The sequence below is a fragment of the Cetorhinus maximus genome, chromosome 8 (genome assembly GCF_964194155.1).
Source record: "Cetorhinus maximus chromosome 8, sCetMax3.hap1.1, whole genome shotgun sequence".
Lineage (NCBI taxonomy): Eukaryota > Metazoa > Chordata > Chondrichthyes > Lamniformes > Cetorhinidae > Cetorhinus > Cetorhinus maximus.
This window is the reverse complement of record NC_135886.1, coordinates 4,493,420-4,500,913: the sequence shown is the minus strand read 5'-3', so window position 1 is coordinate 4,500,913 and position 7,494 is coordinate 4,493,420.

Below are 7,494 nucleotides of genomic sequence, written 5' to 3'. Positions count from 1 at the left end.
GCAGCAGGTAAATAATTTCATATTTGGGATATGGTAAAAGGGAGCAGGACAAGGGTCAGATGATCACTAGAGGCTGTTTACAGATTGAATCAATCTCCGATAAAGTGCTCCGGCCACACGGAAGCTGCTGGCCATCTGCTTAAAAGAAAATATCCCATTTACTTTGCAATTTGAGCTTGCACCACTGTCCCCGCCCCCTCCCCACACCACCACCCCCTCCCCCTCCCCACACCACCACCCCCACCCCCTCCCTCTCCCCACACCACCACCCCCACCCCACACCACCACCCCCACCCCCTCCCCACACCACCACCACCACCCCCACCCCCTCCCCACACCACCACCTCCACCCTGAGTTGAGTCTTGACATGGTTGTACATCATTTAACTGCTATACACAATACTTCATGCAGGTTACAGATACTAGGTTCACTATCTCAGGACATCCCAAATTGCTTTACATCCATTGAAATACAAGGGAATATATATATATACACGAACCTGTACGCAAAGTAGATCGTGCAAGTGCAGGATAACTACTTTTAGAGAAGGTTGCTTTCCTTGTTCCAGTTCTTTTTCTCCCCATCCCACCTCCCCTTTCCCACACCCCACCCCCCTTTCCCACACCCCACCCCCCTTTCCCACACCCCACCCCACCACAGCAACTGTGTCTTCAGCTATAGATTCGTCACAACGCATAAGATTGATACCTTCTGCTATCTTGGGTCGCTCATCATGGAAGGTGCAGAGGCTACCAAAGAAATTCGAGCTAGACTTAAGGGTCATGGTGTTGTGAATTCACTTAAGAATATGGAGTAGCCACAGCATCTCAATTATAATGAAAATTCATCTTTTGAAAACCCTTGTGTGGCTGGTGACAATGTATGGCAGTGAAAGTTGGACCATCGAGAGTGACGAGGCTCAAACAAGAGCATTAAAATTAAAAGACTTGGACAGATATTAACATGGACGGTCCAGCAGACAAACGAGGGTGTGCTTGAGAAAGCTGGTGTTATGGGGAACTTGTTTGAGGCAGTGATATCAAGGGAGCGCACATATTTTGGACATGTGAGGTGAACAGGAGGGGAGTGTTAGGAAAAAAAAAAAGAGGTAATGCAAGGCAAAACACCTAGAAAGCAGGCACAAGGAAGACCCAAGATGACATGGATGGATAATAGCAGAACGTGGACTGGCATCTCTACCAGACAGGCAGTGAGGGCAGCGGAGAGTAGAAATCAGTGGAGTAAGATTGTTCATCGGGCGGCCAAGCCTCAGAACAAGGATGGATGAAAGACTGACCTCATAAAAAGTATTACAACCAGTTGTACTGTACTCAGTAGCTACAAATTTGAAAGGCACTGATCAGTTAATAAGGGGTGGAGGATCAGAAATTTTTGACTTGGGCTAAAATAAAAATCAATCACTGGCACTCTGCTGATGGACTGGGAACGAAGACGCACAGATCAGCCAGTTTGCCTGAGGCCACAGGGGAGCTACCAGTAATCCCGGAGGTGTATCGAGTACCAATGCATTACATTAGTCAAGTGCGAGCTGGTCAGTGAAGCTTGTTAAGTGCTTCTCTCAAATTTAAAGCCACTGGAGAATTTGATATGCAGCCTGGGTAAATCCTGAAAAGAACAAAGTATGCTTTTACTTAATTGCTCTCTTGAAGGGTACTTGGATTCTTCAGGAGGCTTTTTTTTGGAAACACATTTATCACGGGCACCCGTCTTTCGGACGAAAGGTTAAACCGAGGTCCATCTGCCTGCTCGGGTGGATGTAAAAGATCCCATGGCACTATTTCAAAGAACAGCAGAGAGTTATCCCCAGTGTCCTGGCCAATATTTATCCCTCAAATCAACAACACAGAAAAAAAAAGATGATCTGGTCATTATCATATTGTTATATTATTTGTAAAGAGCCAGGGACCAATTGTTAATAGTCCTTTGGTAGTACAGAACTTTATTGCTGATAAAAGGAACATGTCGAAGCTTTTTATCTTGCACTCCTCAGGACACTTTGCAAGAATAGCAATATTAGGACACAACAACAATTTATACTCTATGTGAAGACAGTGCTGATTGATTGGCAAGCGTCCTTCTTCTTGCAAAGTATCCTGATGAATGCAAGACAGAAAACTCGGACATGTCTCTTAGCAGCAATTAACCAATTGTTATGTGAATATATATCCCAGGGTGCCGCATTCACTGCTGCACTGCAGTCATGTGCCAAGTAACAATGTCTCAGTCCACCAGCCACATGGAATGTGATAAGAAATACACTTGAAGTTCTAGCATTTTGATTCTGAGGTCTGATTATTCCTAATTATTGGGAATCAGAAGGCACAACACACTTGTCGGTGTACAAATTGGCTGCCAGTTTCCTACGCTGCAACAGTGATTACACTTCAAAAAGTACTTCCTTGGCTGTAAAGCATCTTGAGATGTCGGTGGTTATGGGAAGAGCTTCTGTAAATGCAAGCCTTTCTTTCTTTTTTACCTTTACCGGTTGTCGAGACACAGTAGGAAAGCGAGTTGTAGCCCCAAATCCCAAGTCACTTGGAAACGCAACATTTGATACTTACAGCAGCAGACAGCATGAACTTGCTCAAAAGGCAGGCAGGGTAGGGGGGAATGTTTACACATGCTTGGCTTCAGCTGATAAATGAACAATTAACAGATTGCAAGTGCCAGTGAGGAAATCAGAGCAACTTTTACTGCGAAAAAAAAACTATAAATTTAACACTGTGCTGGAAAAATACTTCGGAAACAGCTTCGGCTTCCATGGGGGACGGGGAGGGGGGGGACACAGAAATCCCAAAGTGCTCCAAAAGGAGTACGGTCACAATACAGCTGTACAGTAGAAGAAAAAGCGGTTTAGTTTTGCATTAATGCCGCAGTTGTAGCATAATGGTAGGCTGAATGCAGGGCAAGGCCTGAACTGACCCCCAAGTGGAGCTAACAGTCTCACCCCCCTCCGCTATGGGAGTTGGTTCAGGTCTCAACACCCGATTTAAACTATACCACGGTTTTAAGGGTCATAGCAAAGCTAAAATCATTTCCCACCGCTTCTACATGGTTTCCACCCCCCCCCATTTGCTGTTGGGATGTGAGCATTACTGCCAAACATTGCCCACGAGAAGGTGGTGATGAGCCACTTCCTGAACCGTTGCAGTCCATGCGCTGTAGGTACACCCACAATGCCGGGAGTTCCAGGATTCTGGCCCAGCGACAGTGAAGGAACGGCGATATTCATCCAAGTCAGGGTGCTGGGCGCACTTTCAGATCATTCCCAAAGTACCTCCTCTTCCTGTGCACTGGAAAAGAAGTCCTCACATTGTGATGGGAACAGAGATCCATGAGGTCTCAAGTAATAACATTTGCGCTGTATTTTTAATGATTTATTTTTTTCAGTGGCACGAAGGTAAAAACTACATTTTAAAATTAGCTGCAAATAGTTACATTCCTGAAATAATTCCTTTGTCATTCTGAGGAACAAAGGCAAATCTGTTCTCTCTGGACAGTATTCGATAAGTGCCAGCAATGGCTCGGTGTTAGTGCCTTCGACTCAGAAGGCCATGGGTTCAAGTCCTGCTGCAGGGACTTGAGCACAAAATCTACACCAACACTCCAGGGCAGCACTGAGAGAGTGCTGCACTGTCAGAGGTGCCATTGTTTCAGGTGTGACAACAAACCGAGGTTCTGTTTGGCCTCACACAGAAGTAAATAGCTTTAATTCCAAAGAAAAGCAGGGTCATTTTCACCGATAAAAGCAAAATACTGCGGATGCTGGAAATCTAGAACAAAAACAAAAATACCTGGAAAAACTCAGCAGGTCTGACAGCATTTGCGGAGAGGAATACAGTTGACGTTTCGAGTCCGTAATACTCTTCAACAGAACGAAGGGTCATACGGACTCCAAAAGTCAACTGTATCCCTCTCCGCAGATGCTGTCAGACCTGATTGTTTTTCCAGGTATTTTAATTTTCACCGATGCTCTGCTCTATTCATTCTTCACTCAACAACACAGAAACAAATCGATACAAAACTAAAATGCTGAGATTGCTGGAAATCTGAAATAAAAACCTTCTGGAAATGCTCAGGTCAGACAGCACCTCTGGGGAGAGAAACCGAGTTAACGGTTCAGAGGATGACCTTTCATTAGAACTGGAAGAAGTTAGAGATGTAACAGTTTAAACAAGTGGAAAGGGAGAGACAGAGGGGGGCAGAATTAGATTTAAATGGTAATTTGTCACTTAATCTCTCTTCTACTTTCCACCCTATCATAGCCTTTCCCTTTTCTTATTCCCTCCTTCCCCTTTTCCCTCTGTACTTGCTTAAAAACTGTTACATCTCTAACTTCTTCCAGTTCTGTCAAAAGATCATTGACCTGAAACCCTGGGCTGGATTTCCCCCAAGGGCTTGGGGAACTCAACGTTGGTAATGCACCGAATGGCACAATCTTCCTGAAAACGTCCTCCTAATTGTCCGCTTGCCATCCTATATTCAAGACCAGCAGCTCTAGATCCCCAGTAGACCCACCAGGAGAGGTGGGCGCTGCTGAGGCAGATCGGTGACCACGAGGGCACCTCAACATGGAAGCACCCTTGGAGACGTGTATGTGAAGTCAAAATTATTAGGGGCAAAGCCGCCAGGCCCCTCAGAACGGAGGGGACAGCCTTATGAGGACCATGGTGAAGCCCTTCCTGCTGGCAGCAGGGGCATGGAGCCCCCCTCCTGCAATGGTACCCTGCGCCCCTCCCAGCCTGCCGCAGGGAAGACATCCACATGAAGATCGCAGTCTCTGATGTGGCAGGTCGGCCTCTCCACTGGCAACGAAACTCCAGCATTTCTGCAAAATCCAACCTCATTGGGTCCGTGATCAACTTCATTGGCTGCTGGCCATGCGGTGAGGGCAGCCAATCCAGGGCCATGCCTGCCCATCAGAAACTTCCCTGGCAGTGAGAGAACGTCGGGAACCCTTTCCGATATCGTTCCCTCCTATTTTCCCGGAACCACTCCCCCACCCTCCGATCCGACATCACGGGGCTGGGAAAATTCAGCCGTTAGCTCTGTTTCTTTCTGCACAGTTGCTGCCTGGCTTGCGAATTTTAACACGTTCTACTTTTACTTAGTCAACTGGCCTAATATCTCCTTACGTGGCTCCGTGTCAAATTTTGACTGATAATACTCCTGTTCTACGACATTAAATGTGCTACATAATTAATGTTGTTGTTTATTTCACTAAAACATTATCTGATCATGATCACGTTGCTGTTTGGAGGAGCTTGCTGTGAGCAAATTGGCTGCCAAGTCTCCTATAGTACGACAGTGAATACACCTCAAAAGTACCTCAGTGGCTGTAAAGTGCTGTGGGAGGCCTGCAAGTTGCAAATCTGAACAACATCTAATCAGATGTTACCAGCTCTGGTTTTTAAGGTAGCAAACGCAGATACCTGTTGAACACTCTAGGCCTATTTCTGGAACCGGAATATTTGACACACAGGCCAGGTGCAAACTGAAACACACTGCAATGATTAGCAGTCTGCTGTTCACACGTGCTTACAAAGGATAGCAATGCTAACATCAGAACAATCTTTAAAGGGAACCAAAATTGCACGTAGTACTCCAGATGTGGGCTCACCGAGGCCAAATATAAATTTAGAAACATCTCCCTCAGGTTACAAGTTACACCCTTAACTACGCAACCCAACAATCTGCTGCCTGCTTTCTTCCTTGTGAGCTCGGTGCCGATGTTTAATGTAGCCAGTCCACCCAAAACCTCCCAACCGTCGCCCTTTACTATTCACTCAGTAATCAACATTCCTGCTGAATAGCAAGACATTCTTTTTTCCTTCACTCACGGGCTGAGCCAGTATTTATTGCCTATCCCTAGTTGCCCTTGGGAAGGTGATGCTGAGCTGCCTTCTTGAACCGCTGCAGTCCATGTGGTGTAGGTACACCCACAGTGCTGTTAGGAAGGGGGTTCCAGGATCTTGACCCAGCGACAGTGAAGGAACAGCGATATATTTCCAAGTCAGGATGGTGAGTAACTTGGAGGGGAACTTCCAGGTAGTGGCGTTCCCATGTGTCTCCTGCCCCTGTCTTTCTAGATGATAGTGGTAGTGAGTTGGAAGGCGCTATCTAAAGAGCCTGGGTGAATTCCTGCAGTGCATCTTGAAGATGGTACACACTGCTGCTACTGTGCGGTGGTAGAGGGAGTGAATATTTGAGGATGTGGTGCCAATCAAGCGGGGCTGCTTTGTCCTGGACGGTGTCAAGCTTCTTGAGTGCTGTGGGAGCTGCACTCATCCAGGCAAGTGGGGAGTATTCCATCACACTCCTGACTTATACCTTGTAGATGGAGGACAGGCTTGGGGAGTCAGGTGGTGAGTTACTTGTCGCAGGATTCCTAGCCTCTGACCTGCTCTTGTAGCCATGGTATTTATGGCTAGTCCAGTTCAGTTTCTGGTCAATGGTAACCCCCAGGATATTGATAGTGGGAATTCAATGATGGTAATGCCATTGAACATCAAGGGGCGATGGTTGGATTCTCTCTTGTTGGAGATGGTCATTGCCTGACACTTGTGTGGTGCGAATGTTACTTGCCACTTGTCAGCTCAAGTCTGGATATTGTCCAGGTCTTGCTGCATTTGGACATGGACTGCTTCAGTATCTGTGCCGTCGCGAATGGTGCTGAACATTGTGCAATCATCAGTGAACATCCCCACTTCTGACCTTATGATGGAAGGAAGGTCATTGATGAAGCAGCTGAAGATGGTTGGACCTAGGACACTACCCTGAGGAACTCCTGCAGTGATGTCCTGGAGTTGAGATGACTGACCTCCAACAACCACAACCATCTTCCTTTGTGCTAGGTATGACTCCAACCAGCAGAGTGTTTTCCCCGATTCCCATTGACTCCAGTTTTGCTAGGGCCCCTTGATGCCACACTCGGTCAAATGCTGCCTCGATGTCATGGCAGTCACTCTCACCTCACCTCGGAAGTTCAGCTCTTTTGTCCATGTTTGAACAAAGGCTGTACTGAGGTCAGGAGCTGAGTGGCCCTGGTGGAACTGAAACTGGGTACCAGTGAGCAGGTTATTGCAATGCAAGAACCACTTGATAGCACTGTTGGTGACCCCTTCCATTACTTTTCTGATGATGGAGAGTAGACTGATGGGGCAGTAATTGGCCTGGTTGGATTTGTCCTGCTTTGTGTGTTCAGGACATACCTGGGCAATTTTCCACTCAGCCGGGTAGATGCCAGTGTTGTAGCTGTACTGGAATAGCTTGGCTAGGGGCATGGCAAGTTCTGGAGCACAAATCTTCAGTACTATTGCTGAAATATTGTTAGGACCCATAGCCTTTGCAGTGTCCAGTGCCTTCAGCCGTTTCTTGATATCACGTGGAGTGAATGAATTGGCTGAAGACTGGGATCTGTGATGCTTGGGCCCTCCGGAGGAGACCGAAATGGATCATCCACTTGGCACTTC